The 24,923-nt window shown below is 39.9% G+C and overlaps 1 protein-coding gene across 10 annotated transcripts in view; it reads right to left on the reverse strand.

Moving 5' to 3' along the window:
- The window catches only part of PDE4D (phosphodiesterase 4D), a 1,650,639-nt gene that overhangs the window by 1,403,761 nt on the left and 221,955 nt on the right, over window positions 1-24,923 (reverse strand). Inside the window, exon 3 of one of the 10 annotated variants that reach the window (XM_086361844.1) lies at window positions 3,208-3,290. The exons of 8 other annotated variants lie outside the window; for them this stretch is intronic. The gene's annotated coding sequence lies outside the window, so the exon portion shown is untranslated. Of the gene's footprint in view, window positions 1-3,207; window positions 3,348-24,923 lie in introns of all 10 variants that reach the window. One more of the 10 variants, XM_086361843.1, reaches the window with a different exon arrangement.

A 24,923-nucleotide genomic window follows, 5' to 3' on the forward strand; every position in this document is an offset into this window, starting at 1 on the left:
ATCATGCTACTGGAACTATGGATGTGCATCAGCTTTGTCTGCATTTACTAGTCCATCATTTTCCTTCCTCCTCATCCTTCATTTGCCACTGTCTCAGCATCACACTGGGCTTCCTCGATGGCTCAGATGGTAAAAGAATCTGATTGCAATGCAGGAGACCTGGGTTCAATCCCTGGGTCAGTAAGATCCCCCAAAGAAAGGAATGGCTACCCACTCCAGTATTCTTGCCTGGAAAATTCCATGGACAGAGGAGCCCAGCAGGCTACAATCCATGGGGTCACACAGAGTTGGACACAACTGAACAACTAACACTTTCACTATTTTCAGGATCACACGAGCTTTGGTTCAGTTCAGTCGCTCAGTCGTGTCCAACTCTCTGAGACCCCACGGACTGCAGCATGCCAGGCCTCCCTGTCCATCACCAATTACCAGAGCTTGCTCAAACTCATGTCCATAGAGTTGGTGATGCCATCCAACCATCTCCCGCTCTATCGCCCCCTTCTTCTCCTGCCTTCAATCTTGCCTAGTATCAGGGTCTTTTCCAATGAGTCAGAGGGTGGGATGAATTCAGAAAGTAGCATTGACATATATACACTATCATGGGTAAAATAGCTAGCTAGTGGGAAGCTGCTATGTTGCATGGGGGGAGCTCAGCTTGGTGTTCTCTGACAATCTAGAGGGGTGGGATGAGGGGCTGGAAGGGGGCTCAATAGGAACATGATATACATATAATAATGGCTGATTTGCACTGCAGAAACCAATACAACATTGTGAAGCAATTATTCTCCAATTAAAATAACAATGAAAAATTTTTAAAAAGAAAAAACAATCACAATGTCCCCACAAATTATGCCCCCTAAATTAACCAAAATGATATAGCAAGGAGAAATTTTAAAAACCTTTTTGTACAGAGGCCATTTCTTATTTTCATGACACTTAAAAAGAGAGATGTTTCTATTCTATTTATGTAGAACAGGAATATTTAATCTCATAAAATGCTATTGAGGAAAAGAGAATATAAATTTTGCCTTGACATATGAGAAGCACTTTTATATCCAAAAGCCTGGTAAATGCCAAATTCTAACATGTTTGACTTTCCAACTAACCTTCTTTTTTTCAATATATTCTATAACATAACCTTTTGTAAGACTGAATTTAAATTACTTTTATTTTGAGAAGTGTCCAACATTCCTTGTTGAATTCCATGGTACCAAATATCCAGGTGAGGAGGTTTCTAAACTATCCTATCACACACTTTTCTGGGCTGTTTTTAACTTTGCTGTAGACATTTAACGATAGCCTAATTTTCTAAAAATAATAACAACTCTTTGGTAACTGGTCACAAAACTAATGTCATTATAAGATTGCCAACCCACCATATAAATAGAAAAGTCAGAAACCCCACAAAGGCTTGAGTTTCTAAATGATGCCATAGAGGCCAAGACGTGTTCAAAGTTCAGTTTAGGATATTCTCCAATGAATGTTACCCCCTAACTCAGCACGGTTCATATTTATGGTATTATGGAAAAAGCCAAAGAAGAAAATTTCATCTGTAGTCTTTACAATCATTTTTCTCCCGGATACCCAAAGAGCATTCAGTCAGTAAAACAAATGCCCTGTTGCAGAGCACAGGGGTTCAAAATTGAAAATTCCCCTAGATTCTCAATGTTCTTCCTAGGTAACAAAGATACCCCACCACCATCACCATTTGCCCTCAATATTCTACTGTTCTTCCTCTCAATGATGTATCTATGGTTAAACTCTTCCCTGAAAAATAATAACTTGCAGACAATAACCAAGTAGGATATAGTTATTTATGTTGTTTCTGTGTTTCTGTCTTCATATATATTATAAACATGTTGAGATCTGAAAGTATATGGTTTTCTGCCTAGATACTCTCTGTTTTGTTTATTTTAAAGTGCCTCTTGAAAATCTGTTAGTATCACTTAAATCTTATTGGGGAGAACCAAGAAAAAAAGACACTAAGACATAAATCAGTGTTTGTGTATTAGTGTCTATGTTTATACACAAATGTTTTTACCCCTCCTCTGGCATCTTTCTCCTTAGAGACAACCTAGTGACAAGAAGAAACAGGAATCGTAACAGGAAACTAAATTTGAATTATAATTTTAATGAATTCTGTTTTCTACAATGTCAACACCCAAGAGCAACCACATTTGTAGGAAAATGGAAGTGTGGTAGTCACTGTTCACGAGTCTAGCCATAAACCACTGAACAAAAAAAAATCCTGTACCCTGAAACCTTGACATTACAAACTCAATTTAGGAAAAAAAAATATTTGAAATAGGTAAGCACATTGGTAGACTATACAGAGAGATCCATAGGTTTTCTCTCTTCTTGGAATTTAGACATAGATTGTTTTTAATAAATTCTTTCCTCCGATAAGAATGAGCAGTTGCCTTCGGTCATAATATTTCTCAGTAGAGAATAGTGAAAGCACAACTACTGCAAAAGAAAAGAAAAAGAAAGAAAAGATACATTATTTCTCTCTTCAAGGGTCACTAATGTAGACATCTGGGACTCAGGCCACTGGATATGTTGAAATGGCAAGACATCAATAGTTTCTTATCTAATTGATGTGACAATGTAAGGTGACAACTTTTAGTTCCACAAAGCAATGCTAACTCACTTACATATCATTTAAGCATGTTCATTACTGGCTAGATTATTGAATGCAACACTTTAATCACTACGTAAGACCAGTGGAATGGGTAGCATTGCAATAAAAAGATTTTAAATACAGAAACTCTTGGTGTATTTTCCTCATTTAAATTCAAAATCTAACACAAATGTAATAATATTTGAAAACATTTCTTTCTTCTCCATGAGTTTAAACTTCATAGAAATGAACTGGTTAATTTGTGTGTACATGTACTTTTTTTCTTCGTTGAGAAGTAGGTAAGAATAATCTATAACCACAAATGCTTGATACAGCTGCCTGATAGAAACAGCATCCTAGCAACCCCTTTCATCCTTCAAATGACCTTCTTTGTGGGATTCCATTATCTGCCTCTCAATGGGAAGTCTTCCCAATATTGGCCATCTCTTTGGCCTTATAGTTATGAAATCAAATAAAATAATCCCACTTTACCAGCATTTGGGGGGATCCCATCCAGAGAATTTTCATTCCAATCCCAAAGAAAGGCAATGCCAAAGATTGCTCAACTACTGCACAATGGCACTCACCTCACACACTAGTAAAGTAATGCTCAAAATTCTCCGAGCCAGGCTTCAGCAATATGTGAACCGCAAACTTCCAGATGTTCAAGCTGGATTTAGAAAAGGTAGAGGAACCAGAGATCAGATTGCCAACATCCGCTGGATCACTGACAAAGCAAGAAAGTTCCAGAAAAACATCTGTTTCTGCCTTATTGACTATGCCAAAGCCTTTGACTGTGTGGATCACAATAAACTGTGGAAAATTCTCATAGAGATGGGAATACCAGACCACCTGACCTGCCTCTTGAGAAATCTGTATGCAGGTCAGGAAGCAACAGTTAGAACTGGACATGGAACAACAGACTGGTTCCAAATAGGAAAAGGAGTACATCAAGGTTGTATATTGTCATCCTGCTTATTTAACTTATATACAGAGTATATCATGAGAAATGCTGGGCTGGATGAAGCACAAGCTGGAATCAAGATTGCTGGGAGAAATACCAATAACCTCAGATATGCAGATGACACCACCCTTATGGCAGAAAGTGAAGAAGAACTAAAGAGCCTCTTGATGAAAATGAAAGAGAGAGTGAAAAAGTTGGCTTAAAGCTCAACATTCAGAAAAGTAAGATCATGGCATCTGGTCCCATCACTTCATGGCAAATAGATGGGGAAACAGTAGTTAACAGTAGCTGACTTTATTTTGGGGGGCTCCAAAATCACTTCAGATGGTGACTGCAGACATGAAATTAAAAAACGCTTACTCCTTGGAAGGTAAGTTATGACCAACCTAGACAGCATATTCAAAAGCAGAGACATTGCCAACAAAGGTCCGTCTAGTCAAGGCTATGGTTTTTCCACTGGTCATGTATGGGTGTGAGAGTTGGACTATAAAGAAAGCTGAATGCCAAAGAATTGATGCTTTTGAACTGTGGTGTTGGAGAAGACTCTTGAGAGTCCCTTGGACTGCAAGGAGATCCACCAAGTCCATCCTAAAGGAGATTAGTCCTGAGTGTTCATTGGAAGGACTGATGTTGAAGCTGAAACTGCAATACTTTGGCCACCTTATGCGAAGAGCTGACTCATTGGAAAAGACCCTGATGCTGGGAAAGATTGAGGGCAGGAGAAGGGGATGACAGAGGATGAGATGGTTGGATGACATCACCGACTCAATGGACATGAGTTTGGGTAAACTCTGGGAGTTGGTTATGGACAGGGAGGCCTGGCGTGCTGCTGTCCATGGGGTCGCAAAGAGTTGGATATGACTGAGCAACTGAACTGAACTGAACATCCAGAGAATTCCATTTTACTGTGAACATCTCATTTTGAGAAGAAAAATAAAAACCAAGAATGTTTGCTAAAAAATAATGGCCAAGTGGTAGAAGATTTGGGAACAATCACATATGACTGATTCCTGGTAGAACTGATCAGGTATCTCCCCTGAGGGAGAAAGTCTAAAGAGTCTATGACTGAGGAAGAGGGAGTGAAAGTTCTTCTAGGATGCTCCAATGGGCACATAGCAGAGACTGGTTAGGTGCTAAACAAACCTACATCTTCTCAGGCACACAGCTCAACTATGGGCACACCTCATTTTATTGTGTTTCTCAGGTACTGTATTTTTTCAAATAGAAGGCTTGTGTCAATGCTGTGTCAAACAAGTCTATTGGTACCATTTTTCCAAGATAATTGGCTCACTTCCTGTCTCTATGTCACCTTTTGGCAATTCTCACAATATTTCAAACTTTTTCATTACTATTACATTTGTTATAGTGATTTCTGATCAATGACCTTTGATATTACTCTTGTAATTATTTTGAGGTCCCTTGAACTTCACCCACATAAGACAGTGAACTTAATCTATAAATGTTGCATGCATTCCAACTCCATTGACTGGCCGCACCCCTGGATCTCTCCTTCTTCCCAGGCCTCCCTATTGAGAGACACAATATTGAAATTGGGCCAGTTAATAACCCTACAGTGGTCTAAGTGTTCAAGTGAAAGGAAGAGTTGCACATCTTTCTCTTTAAATCAAAAGCTTAGAAATGACTGAGTTCAGGGAGGAAGCTGGGTGGAAAGCTGAAATAGGCTGAAAAGGCTAGAGGTTTTGAGGCAAACATAAGCTATGAATACAAAGGAAAAGTTCTGGAAGGAAATTAAAACTGCTACTCCAGTGAACACACCAATAATAAGAAAGTAAAACAGACTTATTGGTGATATGGAGAAAGTTTTAGTGGCTTGGGCAGAAAACGAAATCAGCCAAAACATTCCCTCAAACTGGAGTCCAATCTAGAGCAAGGCCCTAACTCTCTTTAATTCCATGAAGGCTGAGAGAGGTGACGAAGCTGAAGAAGAAAATTTTCAAGCTGGCAGAGGCTGGTTCACAGCGTTTCAGAAAGAAGCTATCTACATAACAGAAAAGTGCCAGGTGAAGCAGCAAGTGATGTAGAAGCAGCAGCAAGTAGTCCAGATCTAGCCAAGATAATGGATGCAGGTGGCTACACTAAAGAACAGATTTTATTAGAAGATGCCATCTAGGCCTTTCGTAGCTAGAGAGGAGAAATCAATGCCTGGCTACAAAGCTACAAAGGATAAGTTGACTCTCTTGTTAGGGGTTAATACAGCTGGTGACTTTAAGTTGAAGTCAATACTCATTTACCATTCTGCAAATCCTAGGCCTCTTTAGAATTATGCTAAATCTACTCTTTGCTCTATAAATGGAACTACAGAGCCTGGATGACAGCCTATCTGTTGAAAAAGTGGTTTACTGAATATTATAAGCCTACTGTTGAGACCCACTGCTCAGGAAAAAAAAAAAAAAAAGGACTTCTCTCAAAATATTACTGCTCACTCACAGAGCTCCTTGTCACCCAAGAGCTCTGATGGAGATGCATAACAAGATTAATGTTGTTTTTTTGCCTGCAAATACAACATTCATTCTGTGGCCCATGGATCAAGGAGAAATTTTCATTTCAGGTCTTATTTAAGATAACCATTTTGTGAGGCCATAACTGCCACAGATAGTGATTCCTTTGATATATGTGGACAAATTAAATACAAAACCTCCTGGAAAGGATTCACCATTCTAGATGCCAGTAAAAACATTTCATCATTCACGGGAAGAAGTAAAATATCAATATTAACAGGAGTTTGGAAGAAGCTGATCTCAACCTTATGTGATGACTTAAGAGGGTTCAAGACTTCAGTGAAGGAGGTAACTACAGATGTAGTGAAAACATCAAAAGAACTAGAATTAGAAGTGGACCCTAAAGATGTGACTAAATTTCACAATCTCATGATAGAACTTTAACAGATGAGGAACTGCTTCTTATCAATCAGCAAAGAAACTGGTTTCTTGAGATATAATCTACTACTGGTAGAGATTGTTGAAATTACAACAAAGGATTTAGGATGTTAAATACTTTTGGTTGATAAAGCCGCAGCAGGGTTTGAGAGGATTCACACCAAAAGGTGAGATGCTATCAAACAGTATTACATGCTACATAGAAAACTTTTGTGAAGGGAAGTGTCAATCATTGTGAAAACTTTGTTGTCTTATTTTAAAGAATTGGCACAGCCACCTCAACCTTGAGCAACCACCACCCTGATCAATCAGTAGCCATCAACACTGAGGCAAGACCCTCCATCAGCAAAAAGATTAGGATTCACTGAAGGCTCAGATGTCGACAAAAAGGTATTTTTTTCATTGGGACTTCTCAGGTGGCAGTAGTGGTAAAGAACCTGCCTACAAATGCAGGAGACTTGAGAGACACAGGTTCAATCCCTGGGTCAGGAAGATCCCCTGGGGAAGGAAATGGCAACCCGCTCCAGTATTTGTGCCTGGGAAATCCCAAGAACAGACAAGCCTGGCGGGCTATAGAGTTGGGGTCGTGAAGAGTTGGACATGACTGAAGTGACTTAGCACACACGCATGCATTTTTTAAATTAAGATGTATACATTAGGGGTTGACACAGTTAATAGATAATATAAATAAAACCATAATATGCATTGAGAAACAAAAAACGTATGTGACTCACTTTATTGCAATACTTGCTTTATTGTCATGGTCTGGAACCAAACCCACAATATCTCCTGGGATGCCTGTACACTTCCCAGCTACTACTGCAGTTACACTGGGCAGTGTGATTGACTTCTGATCAGTGCTACAGGACAGAAGGGATACATGTCACTCTCAGGATGGCCCTTAAAATCTCCCACGTGATTCTCCATGGGAATCTCCTGAGAGTGCTTGTGCATTCAGTTCAGTTCAGTTCAGTTCAGTCGCTCAGTTGTGTCCGACTCTTTGTGACCCCATGAATCGCAGCACACCAGGCCTCCCTGTCCATCACCAACTCCCGGAGTTCACCCAAACTCTTGTCCATCGAGTCGGTGATGCCATCCAGCCATCTCATCCTCTGTCATCCCCTTCTCCTTCTGCCCCCCAATCCCTCCCAGCATCAGAGTTTTTTCCAATGAGTCAACTCTTCACAAGCAGTTAATAGATCTGAGCCTTACTCTAGCTAAATCTCTGATATCCTTATTCCCAAATCTTCCTTTATGAGATCTTTCTGCTATCTCATCCTTCTCTTACTCTGAGCTCTTACCCATCTCCTAAAACACCTGAATTAATGAAGTTACTGAAGGTCTCTTTTGTAAGTTTTGTATGAATACTTTCCCTCCCCAGCCAAACAAGAATTGTTCAAGAGGGGAAAAAATTCCTTTTGTATATGCTCCTGTGCTCCCACCAACATATGTGGTCATGTACTCTACACACAAGAAGTGAAAAGTTTCACACTTAGGCAATTTCTCTTAGCCAACTGAGGCCAACTCATTAAAAAGGAGCATTTCTAGTGATTAGGGACACATTTCTAATCTCCAGGTGTTTGTCCCTTGTATTCCTCAGCCAAAAACTATGTAGAAAAGGAGGCTCTATTTGCTCAGTTTCACATTCATAGAAACATCTGTTCATCTTCTTGAAAGGATAGGGAAATTGCAAAGACCTAACATCCTTGATCCGGAGAAGGCGATGGCATCCCACTCCAGTACTCTTGCCTGGAAAATCTCATGGACAGAAAAGCCTGGTAGGCTACAGTCTATGGGGTAGCGAAGAGTTGGACACAACTGAGCAACCTCACTTTCACTTTTCACTTTCATGCATTGGAGAAGGAAATGGCAACCCACTCCAGTGTTCTTGACTGGAGAATCCCAGGGACAGCGGAGCCTGGTGGGCTGCCATCTATGGGGTCGCACAGAGTCAGACACGACTGAAGCGTCTTAGCAGCAGCAGCAGCAGCAGCAGCAGCATCCTTGATCAACAGCAAAAATAAAAATCCAGCCACCTTAGTGCACAGTTTTATGCAAACCCTGATATCCTTTTAAAATAATCTCATGTTTAATTCAACCAAGGCCTCAATGCTTAAATAAGATAAATTGGTCAATTTTTCTCATGTGAAAAAGAAACTTTTTCCCTTCATCTGATTCATTTAATAAGTATACACACATTCAGAGATCCTTTAAAATTTAGATTTTTATGTTCAAATGAGTATTTTCCTTCCAGTCTCCCAAAACAGTCTGAAAATCAATCACTTTTAAAAAATCCTTCCCACCTTTCTCAAATACTTTCCTCTTACTTATATAGATGTTGTTAGCATGGAGTTTTCACAAAACATGGATATAGCATGGATTTTTTACTTAACAGCATAAGATGAATATTCCTAAGTTTCTGGGGAATGAACCCTTGATATTGACCAGGAATCTCATTACTTACTCAAAACAACTCCCACACACTCTTTACCACAACTACCATATTTCAAGTTCTCTCAACCCACTCCAGTACTCTTGCCTGGAAAATCCCATGGACAAAGGAGCCTGGTAGGCTTCAGTCCATGGGGTCGCGAAGAGTCAGACACGACTGAGCAACTTCACTTTTACTTTTCACTTTCATGCACTGGAGAAGGAAATGGCAACTCACTCCAGTGTTCTTGCCTGGAGAATCCCAGGGACGGGGGAGCCTGGTGGGCTGCCGTCTATGGGGTCGCACAGAGTCAGACATGACAAGTGACTTAGCAGCAGCAGCAGCCCTCCTCAACCTCCCCGTTCCCTCATAGACAAAGTTACTGTGCTGTGCTTTACAGGAAAACAAAAATCCTAAGTGGGGAACTCCTTTATCCTCTTCATACCAAGCATGCAAACACAGGCATCTCTGAAAATCCTTTCCTGCCTACTCCCCTTCTCCCATGATCCTTTTTCTCATCTAAATGGCTGCCATTCCCTATCAATTAAATATTCACCAATGACTTTTAAACATATTCAAGTCTCTCTCATCTCATACAAAAAACCTTTCCCCAAAACTACATATTTTATTTGCTAGTCTCTTTCTATAAGACTTGTCTATTTTGATTGAGGCCAGTTTCACAGCCCTAACTCACTCTTCAGCCTGCTCTTATCTTTTTCCATATCCTTCACAAAAAAAATAACTCTTGCTAAGATTACCAATGAATATCATGTCAATAACTCCAAAGGACTTTTTAAAATCCATATTAAAATCCATTTACATTGCTGGTCACTCTGTCTTCAGCAAAGTATATCTTCCTTTTGTTTTCATGATGCTAGTGGTCTCACTCCCATCTTTTGTGATACTCTTACATCCTCTGTAAGTTGATCTTCCTTCAAACAACTGTGAAATTAAGTTCTTCAAGGCATGGTTCAAGGCTCTGCTTTCTTATCACTCCTTAGTAATTCCCTAAACAATGGCACCCATGGTCATGATGTCATTACCATTTCCATACTTATAATACACAAAGATATATTTTCAGCCCTGGCCTCTCCTCTAGGCTTCAAAATAATAGGCTTAAATGTCAATTTGTTGTTTCTGCTTATCTCTCTCAAAGCAACCCCAAACCCAACATGTTCAAAATTAAACTTGAAATCTGCCTCCCAAATCGGATCTGCTTGCAGGGTCTCTATCACAGTGAATGCTGCCATCAGTTATCCAACTTCCTTTTCTTCTCCTGACCCCATATTCAGTCCATTGCTGATTTTTACCTCATAACCACTTCTGAAACCCCTTCTCCACACTCCATCTTCACATCATCACTTAATCCACACTCTGTCCTATCTGGCCTTGAAAGCTCTACAGTTTCCTGCTGGTCTTCCCCAAACACACCTTGGCTGTCTGCCAATTCTGTCTGCATTGAGATGAAAAGAGCTGTTTAGATCACAAATCTGACTTTGTCATTCATATATTTTCAGTGACTTTCCTTTGCCTCTAGGAAGGATTTAAAGATACTTTTTAGGACCCAAAGACTTTGCTTGTCTGGCCTCTTACTGTGTCTCAGGCCTCATCTAGAATCTTACTTCCATGGGCTCTTTCCCTCCTCTTCTCCCTTGAGATCACTCTGACCTTCCCTTCAGTTCCTGGAATTTCAATGACCTGATCTGATGCCAGGGTTTTGCCTCAACCACCCCAACATTTACCCGATTAATGCCTAGGTACTCTTCAGCTCTCCTCTCTAAGGGACCACATCCCTGAAAAAAACAAACTCTCCTATTATTCTCTCCAACATCAGGGTCTTTTCCAATGAGTCAGCTATTCACCGACCCTAGTGCTGGCAAAGACTGAAGGCAAAAGGAGAAGAGGATAGCAGAGGATGAGCAGGTTGGATGGCATCACTGATGCAATGGACATGAACTTGGACAAACTCCAGGAGACGGTGAGGGACAGGGAGGCGTGGCATGGTGCAGACCATGGGCTTGCAAAGAGTCAGACACAACTTAGCAACTTAACAACAACAATTATTCTCTCCAGGAATATCATGTACCTGATTTCATGGTGCATGTTCCAATTTTCTATCACAATGGATGGTTAGCCTCACATTTAATCATTTTTTACAGTATTCCTAATTTCTATCACAATTAAATGGGAGCATCTCCACTATAGGAATCATGTTCATTAATTTTTATCTGCAGGATCCAGCACAGTACCCAAGAGATGGCAGGTACTCAAAAAATGTCTATTGAAAGAATAGAAGAAATATTAACCCAGGCTCAAAAATGCTATATTACATAAAGAAAGAACCAATGTGTAGGTTATGGAATTAGATGCATAAGCTCAAATTCTGGCTTACTAATTGTGTGATCATGGAAAAACTAGTTTCACTAATGAGAATGAGATAATACCCAACCTCATAAGGTAAAATTATTTTTATGATCAATTTCAATTAGAGTTTTGCAATTCTGCACCTAAGGTATATTCATGGAGATTATTATTTTCAAACAAATAAACAATTTACACTGCTCTGAGACTCTGTACACAAAGACAGAGTATATCATGGTCCTTTCACATAGCTCTACCTGCCAATATCCCTGTCAGGGAACAATGTGACCTACAGCATGAGTGATAGGACTCATGCTCCACAACAAGACAACCAGCAGGACTCCCTGAGACAGCCTGGGATGTTATCAGGTAAGTGACCTTCTCCTGAGGAAGTTAACTGAAACTAACATCCAATCTAGCTTAATCCACTATTTGATTTAACAACCAGCTGCCAAGAGACATTCATACCAATTGCCCTAACAGTCAACTCTCAAAGTTTCCCAGTCTTTTCAATAAATGGTGCTGGGGAAAACTGAAAAGCTATATGTAAAAGAATGAAATTAGAACACTCCATAACACCATACACAAAAATAAACTCAAAATGGACCAAAGACCTAAATGTAAGGCTAGACACTTAAGAGACATAAAACTCTTAGAGGCAAACATGGGCAGAACACTCTTTGACATAAATCACAGCAAGATCTTTTTTGACCCACCTCCTGCAGTAATTAAAATACAAACAAAAATAAACAAACGGGACCTAATTAAACTTAAAAGCCTTTGCCCAGCGAAGGAAACCATAAACAAGATGAAAAGACAACCCTCCGAATCAGAGAAAATATTTGCAAATGAAGCAACTGACAAGGGATGAATCTCCAAAACATACAAACAGCTCATGCAGCTCCGTATCAAAAAGACAAGCAACCCAATCAAAAAAAAAAAAAAATGGGCGGAAGACCTAAATAGAAATTTCTCCAAAGAAGACATACAGATGCCTCACAAACACATGAGAAGATGCTCAACATCACTAAGTATTAAAGAAGTGCAAATCAAAACTACAATTAAGTGTCAGTTCACACCAATCAGAATGGCCATCAATAAAATAAAAAACACTGGAGAGGGTATGGAAAAAAGGGAACCCTTTTGCACTGCTGGTGAGAATGTAAATTGATAAAGCCACTATGGAGAACAGTTTGGAGATTCCTTAAAAAGCAAAAACTAGAACTACCATATGATCCAGCAATCCTACTCTTGGGCATATACCCAGAGAAAAACAATTCAATGCCCTCTTAGAATGCTACTAAATTGTTGAATATTTTAAAACATAGAAGAAGAAATACCATATGACTTAGCAGTCTCATTCCTGGGCATAAAGCCAGGGGAAATCATAATTCAAAAAGATACACGCACCCCAATGTTCATAGCAGCACTATTTGCAAGGACATGTGTGTGCATGTGAACTAAGTAGCTTCAGTTGTGTTCAACTCTTGTGACTCTATGGACTGTAGCCTGCCAGGCTCCTCTGTCCATGGGATTCTCCAGGCAAGAATACTAGAGTGGGTTGCCATGCCCTCCTCCAGGGTATCTTTCAGACTCAGGGATTGATTCCACCTCTCCTACATCTCTTTCATTGGTGGGCAGGTTCTTTACCACTAGTGCCACCTGAAGACATGGAAGCAACCTAAATGTCCATCAATGAGGAATGGATAAAGAGGATGTGGTACATATATACAATGGAATATTACTCAGCCATAAAAAGGAATAAAACTGTGCCATTTGGAGAGTCGTGGATAGATCTAGTGACTGTCATACAGAGTGAAGAAAGTCAGAAAGAGAAAATATCATGGAGCCAACAAGTTCCAGAGAAAGACATACCATGCTAATTCTCCAGCAACACAGGAACATAGCCCTGAGGATTAATATACAGGCAGCCCAAAGTCACACCAAACCCATAGACACGTCAAAACTCACTACTGGACGCTTCATTGCACTCCAGAGAGAAGATATCCAGCTACACCCACCAGAACACTGATACAAGCTTCCCAAATCAGGAAACCTTGACAAGTCACCCATCCAATCCCACCCACAGGCAGCAACCTCCACAATAAAGAGGAACCACAAACTTCCAGCCTACAGAAAGGCCACCCCAAACATAACAATCTAAACAAGATGAAAAGGCAGAGAAATATTCAGCAGGTAAAGGAACATAATAAATGCCCACCAAACCAAACAAAAGAGGAGGAGATAGGGAGTCTACCTAAAAAAGAATTCAGAATAGTGATAGTAAAAATGATCCAAAATCTTGAAAACAAAATGGAGTTACAGATAAATAGTCTGGAACAAGGATTGAGAAGATGCAAGAAATGTTTAACAAGGACCTATAAGAAATAAAAGAGTCAATCAATAATGAATAATGCAATAACTGAGATCAAAAACACTCTGGAGAGAACCAACAGTAGAATAACTGAGGCAGAAGATAGGATAAGTGAGGTGGAAGATAGAATGGTGGAAATAAATGAAGCAGAGAAGAATAAAGAAAAAAGAATTAAAAGAAATGAGGACAACCTCAGAGACCTCTGGGACAATGTCAAACACCTAACATTTGAATCATAGGAGTCCCAGAAGAAGAAGACAAAAAGAAAGACCATGAGAAAATACTTGAGGAGATAATAGTTTAAAGCTTCCCTAAAATGGGGAAGGGAATAGCCACCCAAGTCCAAGAAACCCAAGAGTCCCAAACAGGATAAACCCAAGGCAAAACACCCCAAGACACATATTAATCAAATTAATGAAGATCAAACACAAAGAACAAATAAAAGCAGCAAGAGAAAAACAACAAATAACACACAAGGGGATTCCCATAAGGATAACAGCTGATCTTTGAATAGAAACTCTTCAGGCCAGGAGGGAATGGCAGGACATACTTAAAGTGATGAAAGAGAAAAACCTACAACCCAGATTACTGTACCCAGCAAGGATATCATTCAAATATGAAGGAGAAATCAAAAGCTTTACAGACAAGCAAAAGCTGAGACAATTCAGCACCACCAAACCAGCTCTTCAACAAATGCTAAAGGATCTTCTCTAGACAGGAAACACAGAAAAGGTTTATAAACTTGAACCCAAAACAACAAAATAAATGGCAACGGGATCATACTTGTCAATAATTACTTTAAATGTAAATGGGTTGAATGCCCCAACCAAAAGACAAAGACTGGCCGAATGGATACAAAAACAAGACCCCTATATATGTTGTCTACAAGAGACCCACCTCAAAACAAAGGACACATACAGACTGAAAGTGAAGGGCTGGAATAAGATATTTCATGCAAAAGTAGACCAAAAGGAAGCAGGAGTAGCAATACTCATATCAGATAAAATAGACTTTGAAATAAAGGCCATGAAAAGAGACAAGGAAGGACACTACATAATGATCAAAGGGTCAATCCAAGAAGAAGATGTAACAATTATAAATATATATATGCATCCAACATAGGAGCACCACAATATGTAAGGAAAATGCTAACAAGTATGAAAGGGGAAATGAACAGTAACACAATAATAGTGGGACAGTTTAATACCCCTTTCACACCTATGGATAGATAAACTAAACAGAAAATTAGCAAGGAAATACAAACTTTAAATGACACAATGGACCAGTTATACCTAATTGATTTCTGTAGGACATTTCACCCCAAAACAATGAATTCACCTTTTTCTCAAGTGCACACGGAACCTTCTCCAGGATAGATCACATCCTGGGCCATAAATCTAGTCCTGGTAAATTAAAAAAAAAAACACTGAAATCATCCCAAGCATCTTTTCTGATCACAGTGCAGTAAGATTAGATGTCAATTACAGGAAAAAACTATTAAAAATTCCAACATATGGAGGCTAAACAACACACTTCTGAATAACCAACAAATCACAGAAAAAGTCAAAATATGCATAGAAATGAATGCAACAACCCAATGCAAAACACAACAACCCAAAACCTATGGGACTCAGTAAAAGCAGTGCTAAGGGGATGGTTCATAGCAATACAAGCTTACCTCAAGAAACAAGAGAAAAGTCAAATAAATAACCTAACTCTACACCTAAAGCAACTAGAAAAGGAAGAAATGAAGAACCCCAGGGTTAGTAGAAGGAAAGAAATCATAAAAATTAGGGCAGAAATAAATGAAAAAGAAACAAAGGAGACCACAGCAAAAATCAATAAAGCTAAAAGCTGGTTCTTTGAGAAGATAAATAAAATAGATAAACCATAGCCAGACTCATCAAGAAAAAAGGGAGAAGAATCAAATCAACAGAATTAGAAATGAAAATGGAGAAATCACAACAGACAATACAGAAATACAAAGGACCATAAGAGACTACTACCATCAGCTATATCCCAATAATATGGACAACTTGGAAGAAATGGACAAATTCTTAGAAAGGTATAACTTTCCCAAACTGAACCAGGAAGAAATAGAAAATTTTAACAGACCCATCACAAGCACGGAAATTGAAACTGTAATCAGAAATCTTCCAGCAAACAAAAGCCCAGGACCAGATGGCTACACAGCTAAATTATACCAAAAATTTAAAGAGCTAACACCTATCCTACTCAAACTCTTACAGAAAATTGCAGAGGAAGGTAAACTTCCAAACTCATTCTATGAGGCCACCATCACCCTAATACCAAAACCTGACAAAGATGCCACAAAAAAAGAAAATTACAGGCCAATATCACTGATGAACATATATGAAAAAATCCTTAACAAAATTCTAGAAAACAGAATCCAACAACATCTTAAAGAGATCACACATCATGACCAAGTGGGCTTTATCCCAGGGATGCAAGGATTCTTCAATATTCACAAATCAATCAATGTGATACACTACATTAACAAATTGAAAGATAAAAACCATATGATTATCTCAACAGATGCAGAGAAAGCCTTTGACAAAATTCAACATCCATTTATGATAAAAACCCTCCAGAAAACAGGAATAGAAGGAACATACCTCAACATAATAAAAGCCATATATGATAAACCCACAGCAAACATTGTAAAGCAATTATATTCCAATAAATTTTTAAAAATAGAAAAAAAGGATTATATACTTTCCATGAGTATTCCCAGCACTCAAATTCAGCAATTCCCAGTCTTTCCTACTTGATTCCAAAATAAAGTATAAGGATTAGCTATCATTTAAAAACAACTTCAGATTCAAAAACTGCCATTAAAGCAAATCTGCAGGAACTATGACAAGGTATACCCAATTAGCAATGTTGTGATGGTCTCAGGTGGACACCAAAGGGACTCCGCCATACATACACATGTATCCATTCTCCCCCAAACTCCCCTCCAACCAGCCTGCCATATAGCATTGAACAGAGTTTTATGTTCTATACAGTAGTTCCTTGTTGTGTGTGTGTGTGTGCATGCACAGTCATTCTATAGTGTTTGACTCTTTGCAACCCCATGGACTGCAACCCACCAGGCTCCTCAGTCCATGGAATTTAGCAGTGTGCACATGTCCATCCCAAACTCCCTAACTTCCTTCCCCCTGACAATCATAAGTTGTTTCTCTAAGTCTCTGAGTCTATTTCTTTTTTGTAAAGAATTCATTTGTATCATTTCTTTTTAGATTCCACATATAAGGGATTTATGTGTTGGGGCCACGTGAATTTTCACCATACTAAAACATGAAATGCAATTCCTATTTGCTTCATCTGCACAAAACTACACTTTCTCATTACTTCAAAATAGTCTTGGCATGACAATTTCTCAATAAAAATTCTATTGCCCCAGTATTACAGATGTAATCAAGGGTAAATCCATGCTCCCAAGATCAAACTCCCAAGAAACTGGGAACCTGAACATTGTGAGCTGGGGAGAACAGAATCTGTTCTGACAATGCACAGAAATATAAAACGCTCAAGGGTGTAAAGTTTGCCACCAGCCATACTGCCTTCACGCAGTGCGTACTTCCCTTGCCTGATCACATTTCCTTATGATGCTTTCTCTACAGGACAGGCTTTAGGGCCACCATGTTTCTTCCCAGGTCCTCTCACCTCCCCATGTGAAAATGAAGGAACTCAACATTCAGAAGAACAACTCTCTATAAACTAACAACTGATTAAATCATTAAAGCAGAATGTCACAAAACCCAACCCATTTTACTCATATATCAAAGATGTCAATAGTTAATTCTTTTACTTCACACCTTCCCCAAAAAGGTTTTAGAGCAAAATAACAAAGAGACTTGACTTATATGCCAAGCAAAGAGCCCTGCTCTCTAAAGAGACATGTTAATGCCAGGCTACCTCTCAATACTGGCAGCTGTAATAGTGAAGTTTCAAAGTCCCCAAGGAGCTGGCAACTGCAAAGATCAGCAAAGACAACAATAAAGTTGATGTCTACTGGAAGATCAAAATAATGTACACCAAAAAAAAGTAGAACTAAGTCATTCAACTAAGTACATTCAAATATGATACCTGGAAAATGATACCTAAAGAGACTGCTTAGACTAGAAAACCCACAGAAATGATAGCCCATTGGCCAGAAGAAGCCAGGCAGAATGGTATGGAGGGGAATAAGAAAACTGGATAAGCACAGAGAGGCTCCCCAGGATATAACAGTAACAGTATAACAAAATGTAACTAGGGAGTGAATATTAGACTCTAAACCTTAAAAACAAACATACAAAAAGTCCCAGTCATTTTATTCACACTAAGATTCATTATATCACCTCTACTGTTCCCTAGGCTGATCCTTAGACCATCTAAATCAGACGGGAACTGAACAATGGGTAGACTGCTCAGACTTTAATGACTGGTCAGAAAGATTTATTGGGGACACAAGAAAAGTAATTCTAGGGAAGAAAATAACCACAGCCATCTGTCCATTCATTTAGCTGCAGTTCAAATACACTGCTTCTAAAACCTAAGATTCCACCTGATACATAAGCATCTCTGCAGCTCAAACAACATGAACTAATGGCTCCTTGAATTTTTGCATGAACAAAGAATACCAGAACCTTTGGGAAATGACTTTTTCAATGGTTAGTATTGTCTTTGATGGGAAGCAGGGAGCAGTGGCTTTTTGCTGGTAACAATCCGTAAGATTTAAGACATGAGTGGGTAAATATAATATGAAAAGAATTGACCTAAGAGAAACTCTACGAAGCACTTACTCTCTTTTTAATTTTTTGAAGTAATTGTAAATTCATAGATATTTATAAGGAACAATTGTAGACAGATGCAGTTGATCCTTTATCCAATTTTTCCCAGTGGTAACAAGTTCACTACCAGAATACTGACACTAATAGTCAAGATACAAAACAGTTCATCACCACAAAGATGTCCCATGTTATTCTTTCATAGCCACAGCCAGCTCTTTCCTACCCTATCTCTCCTTCAGTTCAGTTCAGTTCAGTCGCTCAGTCGTGTCCGACTCTTTGCAACCCCATGAATCGCAGCACGCCAGGCCTCCCTGTCCATCACCAACTCCCGGAGTTCACCCAGACTCACGTCCATCGAGTCAGTGATACCATCCAGCCATCTCGTCCTCTGTTGCCCCCTTCTTCTCCTGCCCCCAATCCCTCCCAGCATCAGAGTCTTTTCCAATGAGTCAACTCTTTGCAGGAGGTGGCCAAAATACTGGAGTTTCAGCTTCAGCATCAGTCCTTCCAATGAACACCCAGGACTGATCTCCTTTAGGATGGACTGGTTGGATCTCCTTGCAGTCCAAGGGACTCTCAAGCATCCTCTCCAACACCACAGTTCAAAAGCATCAATTCTTTGGCACTCAGTTTTCTTCGCAGTCCAACTCTCACATCCATACATGACTACTGGAAAAACCATAGCCTTGACTAGACGGATCATTGTTGGCAAAGTAATGTCTCTGCTTTTGAATATGCTATCTAGGTTGGTCGTAACTTTCCTTCCAATTACTCAGCTATTAGAAAGAATGCATTTTAATCAGTTCTAATGAGGTGTATGAAACTGGAGCCTATTATACAGAGTGAACTAAGTCAGAAAGAAAAACACCAATACAGTATATTAACGCATATATATGGAGTTTAGAAAGATGGTAACGATGACCCTATATGCAAGACAGCAAAAGGGATGGGTATTTCTGACCCATTGATAGCTATTTAGGTTACTTTGCCATCAGGTATACACTGTATCTTTATAACTTTTGCTTCTATATTTACATTACAGGCTTGTGTTGGTGCATGTTAAGTCGCTTCAGTCATGTCTGACTCTTTGCGACCCTATGGACTGTAGCCCGCCAGGTTCCTCTCGCCATGGGATTCACCAGGCAAGAATACTGGAGTGGGTTGCCATTCCCTTCTCCAGGGGATCTTCCTGACTCAGGGATTGAACCTGTGTTTCCTGCAACTGCTGCATTGCAGGTGGATTCTTTACCACTTAGTCACTGAGGAAGTCCATTACAGGCTTAAGTCATTTTAAAGTTGTTGAAGCTTAGATTGCATTAACATTAAATCAAAAATGTGTAGCCCAAACAACTGTTTCTTGGATCTTTTCCAGAAGTTTCCTAACTCCCAGGGGATCTTGAGAGTTATCATGTCTTCTTTATCCCCTGCTTAGATTCCTACACCAAAAAAAAAAAAAACCGACTAGATAGAATCCACTGAAGCTGAATATATGTATATCTTTGTACCATCTATTTCACTCCCTGGTATATACCCAACAAAAATGCATTCATGTGGCCATAATAAAAGTACATAGTAGCATTATTTGTAATAGTTCTGAACTATAAATAACCCAGATGTCCATCAACAGAAGAATGGATAATGGATACTTAGATTGATATCGTGGAATACTATACAGCAATGAATGGGGTTTCCCAGGTGGCGCTAGTGGTAAAGTACCCACCTGCCAATGCAGGTATAAGAGACACTGTTTCAATTCCTGGGTCAGGAAGATCCCCTGGAGGAAGGCATGGCAACCCACTCCAGTATTCTTGCCTGGAGAATCCCATGGACAGAGGAACCTCATGGGCTACAGTCCATAGGGTCTCAAAGAGTCGGACATGGCTGAAGCGACTTAGCATGCATACAGCAATGAAAAGGAGCAAATTACTGTTACATATAACAATATAAATGAACATCATACATACAATGCTGACTTGTCAATCTTAAGAGAATGTATAATGAATAATTTAATTTATGAAAGTTTGAAAACTGGTCAAACAATATTACCATTGGGGGATAGAAATGGAAGGAAGTTTGAGGTAGATAACTGGGATGTTGGTAATATTCAATTTCTTGATCTGGATGGAAGTTACATGAATGTGATCATTGTATGAAAATTCATACAATGATGTTTAACACATGATTTTCATATTTTTCTAAATTTTTGTCAAACAGAATAATCTATTTAAGTTTGAAAAGAATGAAAGCAAAGATAAAATAATGATTACTATGAGCAGCATAATGAAAGAATTCTTTCTCCAAATGGTAACTAGCCTTGTTGCAAAAGTTCAATCTTGCTGAGTGAGCCTTAGGATTCAGAGTTATGGTTTTAGAAAACAGTTTACCTGGAAGGCTGTCTCACCCAAGTTATCGAGAGCCATAGGCAATTGGACCCTTTTCTGCACAGTGACTGAGTAAAGGGAGTCTGAAGGGACACAATGGGGACTCTGCTGTCACCTGGATAAGTAAATAGAACTTTTCTGAAGTCTGATGAGGTCGAATCACTTTTTCTGAGAAGAGTTAGTTTGGCTTTCTCTTCAGAAGAAAAAGGGAGTGTCCTAGATGTAGCATATCACTCTGGAAGGGTACTTGGTGAGCACACTCCAGGTGAGTATTCCAAGCAAGCAGATGCAATTATGCTCTAGAGGAGACTACAAGCTTTCCATGAAAAAATCCCTGATCTGACACCTAATGCTAGAACTTCTTGGAAAAAAATATTTAATGACTCAGTTCTGATGGCAGTTCATTCAATCATTCTATAAAAACATAGTGCTTTCCATGTGCCTAGTATCATGTAAGATGTGGTGATTCAATGATAAATAAGAGAGAGACAAAATCTGCCCTCAAATGGGGCTATAGTCCAGCAAGGCAGACAGATACATCAGCCAAACAATTAAGTGTACAGATGGGAACAAATGGGGAAAATACCAAAAGTAGTCTAGAGCAGAAGTTAGGATAGTGTTCCAGAGCTTTCTGCCAACAGCAAAGAATGGTCTTGGCAGCTCAGATAAGTGAGAGGGAGCATCAGAAAAGACAAAGCTGAGAGCCGGCATAGGTGAATGTTCCAGGAGGGAGAGCAAAAGCAGCTACACAAGGGAATAACCACAGCACAGGAGAGCCAAGAACAAGAATTTATCAACAGAGGGACCACACCAGTGAATCCGTGAGAGGCAGGCATTCTGACAACCCCTCTTGCATCACCTTAACACTCAGAGTTTTGTGTCATTTTAAGGCAAGAAAGAAAAGGACTACAACAAACATGGTGTTACTATTTCCCAAGACTAAATGTTCTTTCTGGACATTTGAGTCCATGCTAACCAGAAAATTTGCAGTTATTTACTGGGCTGACTACTGGAAAGGGTAGCCCAGTAATCTAGAACAGCCACAGTATCTAGGTAAGGTCAACAAACTCGACAGCAGAGATAGATCAGGAGTGAAATGTCCCTCTCAGCACATTTTACCTGGAATTTCTCATCAACACCATAATTCTACTCTGCATCCCATTAATAGCAAAGGTGAACAAATATTTTGTTCTACTATCTTAGTTGCTCAGCAAACATTTATTGCATATCATTATGTGCCACGGTCAGGGGAGAATTAGGAAAGTGTAAAAGCAAGGATGTTATTAACAGGTCACCTAACACAGTGGAAAGAAACATGCACTTTGGAACCTGATCACATGAGGTTTAAACTGTGATTTGACTTCTCAGGTTAGGCACCACACTCCCCACAACGTCATTCCCATAATGTGAGGATAAAAATATTACCCTGAAGCATTGTGCAGGCTTGAATGAGACAGTATGTGCGAAGCATCCCTGGAAAGTTCTGCACCAGAAGGTAGTGGTTCAGAAAGAGCTGGATCCCTTGGGCTCAAGCCCATCTTCCTTCTCTCTGCATCAACTCGCCTCCTCACTGGAATTTACAAGCACAGGTACACACACTGTGGTTTGGCTGCCATTCACATACCCTGCCCCTACAAACAGCTGTCTTTGGCCATCCTTTGTATGAAATTCAACCTGCACACTGAAGGATAGACCTGACTCTTAGCTTAGGTCCTTTTGAGCAGGAAATTTCAGCCGTCAGATGCCTTGACGATGGTCTATAAAGGCAAAGGCTGTGATTTCTTGCACTACCCCGCTGCCCTGGAACTTTTACTCAGTGTGGAATGGTGTGACCAGAAAAAGACTACACTGGAGTCGTCTAACAAGCTGGTTCAGGCAGGGGACCCTCCTGTCCAAGTTTAAGCCCAGGACAATCTGGAAATAAATGCTATAGGAACACAAGAATTTTTAAGAGACAGTCTTTCCACCAGACTAGTTCACCAGGTATATTTTAAAAACAATCTTTCTCCCTGAGCTACTCTACTCCTACAGCTATTTTATAGGAATGCTGCTCATGTTCTTTCCTTTTCTGGTTTGAAATTTACTCTGAATCTCTAACAAATCCAAGGTCTTGATATGCTTGCTCGTTGATCTGTACATTCCATAACATTCTTTGGATTAAAAAAAAAAAAGTGTGCTGTTACCTAAACTGTGTTCACTATGAATGCTATTGGTCAGTGTGTGGACTTCAATAAATATTTCAGCTACTGCTAATCATATTTTGTATAATGACTTTGTATAACTTTGTGTGTGTTAGTCACTCGTGTCCGATTCCTTGTGACCCCGTGGACTGCAGCCCACCAAAATCCTCTGTCCACGGGATTCCCAGGCAAGAATATTAAAGTGTGCAGCCATTCCCTTCTCCATGGGATCTTCCCAACCCAGGGATTAACCAAGGTCTCCTGCATTGCAGGCAGATTCTTTACTGTCTGAGCCATTTTGTATAATGACTTTGTATAATTTTAAAGGTGGTAAAAGTGTTAGAAATCTACGACTAAATAAGTCTGAGAAATGATACCAAGAAAATTACAAGAAAATATCAATATCATCCAAAGGCTCTTTATAGCCAAATAATTGTCCAAAATATATTTATTCAAATTAATAATGACAGAAATTCTTTTGAACAGTCAGTTCAGTGGCCATATATAGATACAGCTCTGACTCACTTTAACAAAAAGGATCCTTCATATGATTCATTAACTAGTCAGAAAGAGAAGAGTACAATCCCTGATCAAAAGTCAAGGGGCAGGATACACTGAGCTCAGAAATTATAACTCATGGTCTGTGTCAGGGTACTCCAGCTACAGGCTCCGGATGTTCCAGGGATGTACACAAAGCGAGGTTCAATCTGCCCAAACCAAGGTAGGCTCTGGGCCAGAGCAGTAATATCAGCAAGCTGGACGGTCAAATGGAAAGACAGAAAGCCATGACCTTCCCCTTGGTTGCATCATCACACTGATCTCTCAATAAGGGTCCTCTCATCTCCTCTCCCAGTTCCACGGATGACTTGTTCTCTCCTCTCTGATTCATCAAGGCTCATCTTGACAATACAGATGCTAACCCACTGAAATAACCCCAAGGCTGAAAGCTTAAAATACATGAGGGATGAATAAGTGCACCTGGGGTTCCAAGGACTAATGCCATGAAACTGTCATTTCCCACCAAACGCTGTTTCACCCACTCACTCCATGTACATCTGTGGCCCATTCACACTGCATATGGCTGCGGACAGAAAATGCCTCGGTTCAAAACTAGCACAGTGGGTCTGGAAGAGGCTTCTGCGGCAGCGTTGGCTCCTTCTCAGTTTTAGCTTCAAACCTTGTCACCCTAACATAAGGACGCCGAACAAGCCCATACGGAGGCTCAGAAACTTCCAAATACGGGTTCCGCTCTGTGGGTGACTTACTAAAGTGTGGCTTGAGCAAAGGATTATTTAAAGACCTAAAATGCCAAAAGCATCTAACTCTCTCTCTGCTACTTTTAAACATGGCAGTGTTTTCAACCAAACAAAGGAAGATTCTACTCTAGATAAAAAGGGCTTCAGGGCAAGTGTCCCACAGTCTCTCCCAGTAGAACCTCTAAGGAGTTGAAATTCTTGCAAGGAATTCTCTATATTCTTAGCACAATGAATGCTGTCCTTTCCCACCTGTTAGCTTCTCTTCTGAGCACTTAGAATGCAAGGGCACTCTGCCCCACCCACTCTGGTTTCATTAACAATTAACAATGCTGCTGCAGCTGCTAAGTTGCATCAGTAATGTCTGACTGTGAGACCCCATAGACAGCAGCCCACCAGACTCCTCCGTTCCTGGGATTCTCCAGGCAAAAACACTGGAGTGGGTTGCCATTTCCTTCTCCAATGCATGAAAGTGAAAAGTGAAAGTGAAGTCACTCAGTCGTGTTCAACTCTTTACGACCCCATGGACTGCAGCCCACCAGGCTCCGCTGTCCATGGGATTTCCCAGGAAAGAGTACTGGAGTGGGTGCCATTGCCTTCTCTGAACAATTAACACTAGTGAACCACTAACTACTACAGTTCCTGCTTTCCTTTACTTTCCTA

This window comes from Bos grunniens, chromosome 20 (genome assembly GCF_055505025.1).
Source record: "Bos grunniens cultivar Pamir isolate PY7600 chromosome 20, Bosgru_T2T1.0, whole genome shotgun sequence".
In the NCBI taxonomy this organism is placed as follows: Eukaryota; Metazoa; Chordata; class Mammalia; order Artiodactyla; family Bovidae; genus Bos; species Bos grunniens.